A 1,425-nucleotide genomic window follows, 5' to 3' on the forward strand; every position below is an offset into this window, starting at 1 on the left:
GCTAAGTTGTCCTGGGTGTTGCTAGGCTGTTACTAGGTGGTTGCCAAGGTATTATGGATGTTGCTAGAATTTTTAAGACAGTTGTTTGTTCTGGCTTTTTGCTAGGATATTTCTATGAGGTTGGTAGATTGTTCTTGAGTGTTGCTAGTACGGTGGCCGAGAGAGCTCAACGCGCTGCAACTTAAGAAAACACATGCAAATTGAAAAAACACCAGCAAATTAAGAAAACATCTTCATCAGTTTGACAACACACGCGCTGCAAATCCTTACAGCACATGCAAATGAAGAAACGCGCTGCAAATCCTCACAACACATGCAAATGAAGAAACGCGCTGCAAATAGCACGGACCACAACGGAAATGTTTCAAGGGGACCCAAAAAAGGGACGGACCCGGCTGGGATTTGTTTTGTGCAGTGGCTATTGGTTAGTGGAGTTGTCGGTGAACTGAAAGGTGAGTGTTTTTTGTTTATTTTAACACCCTGATTGCATGATTCCTTTGTCTTTTAGATATTATTAGCCTAAATAATCTGACGAATTACACGAGTAACTGTGAAACGTTATATAAAATGGCTAACTTAATTTAATATTCTCAACTAAATATAATTTCAAGGTTAATGAAATCCGCAATGCTTCATTAATTGTTAAAACCAAGTCAAAATCCAAAATACAACGTGCAAACTTCAGTCAACTTGTTTTTGTTTTGTTTGCTGACACCTGGTCATCACCCGCCGTTCTAGGGGCATTCTCTACGACAAAGCTTACATCTCGCCCACATGAACTGCAAAATCTTGGCAAAGTCAGCCATTGGATGCCACAGAAAGGGCAATACATTTTGATCTGAAAAACAAAAACAAGTTGACTGAAGTTTGCACGTTGTATTTGTATTCCATTGTCCTTTCTTTCATTAGCCTACTAAAAGGGCCTGATTAAATAATAATTTTAAATATTATTCTTACTGTCAATCTGCAATTTATTTTGACCTGGTTTTAACAATTAATGAAGCATTGCGGATTTCATTAACCTTGAAATTATATTTAGTTGAGAATATTTAATTAAGTTAGCCATTTTATATAACGTTTCACAGTTACTCGTGTAATTCGTCAGATTATTTAGGCTAATAATATCTAAAAGACAAAGGAATCATGCAATCAGGGTGTTAAAATAAACAAAAAAAACTCACCTTTCAGTTCACCGACAACTCCACTGACCAATAGCCACTCACTGCACAAAACAAATCCCAGCCGGGTCCGTCACTTTTTTGGGTCCCCTTGAAACATTTCCGTTGTGGTCCGTGCTATTTGCAGCGCGTTTCTTCATTTGCATGTGCTGTGAGGATTGCAGCGCGTGTGTTGTCAAACTATGAAGATGTTTTCTTAATTTGCTGGTGTTTTTTCAATTTGCATGTGTTTTCTTAAGTTGCAGCG

At 38.0% G+C, this 1,425-nt stretch overlaps 1 long non-coding RNA gene across 1 annotated transcript; it reads right to left on the reverse strand.

The window, feature by feature from the left end:
- Positions 1-689: 689 nt before the first annotated feature.
- Positions 690-1,220, reverse strand: LOC107697065 (uncharacterized). Its single transcript, XR_001635155.1, has 2 exons — positions 1,182-1,220; positions 690-838 (listed from the first exon to the last, which is right to left on the reverse strand). It is a non-coding gene; the product is annotated as an uncharacterized LOC107697065 (long non-coding RNA).
- Positions 1,221-1,425: the final 205 nt, after the last annotated feature.

Source organism: Sinocyclocheilus anshuiensis, unplaced genomic scaffold (assembly GCF_001515605.1).
Source record: "Sinocyclocheilus anshuiensis isolate Anshui unplaced genomic scaffold, SAMN03320099.WGS_v1.1 scaffold1722, whole genome shotgun sequence".
Classification (NCBI taxonomy): domain Eukaryota; kingdom Metazoa; phylum Chordata; class Actinopteri; order Cypriniformes; family Cyprinidae; genus Sinocyclocheilus; species Sinocyclocheilus anshuiensis.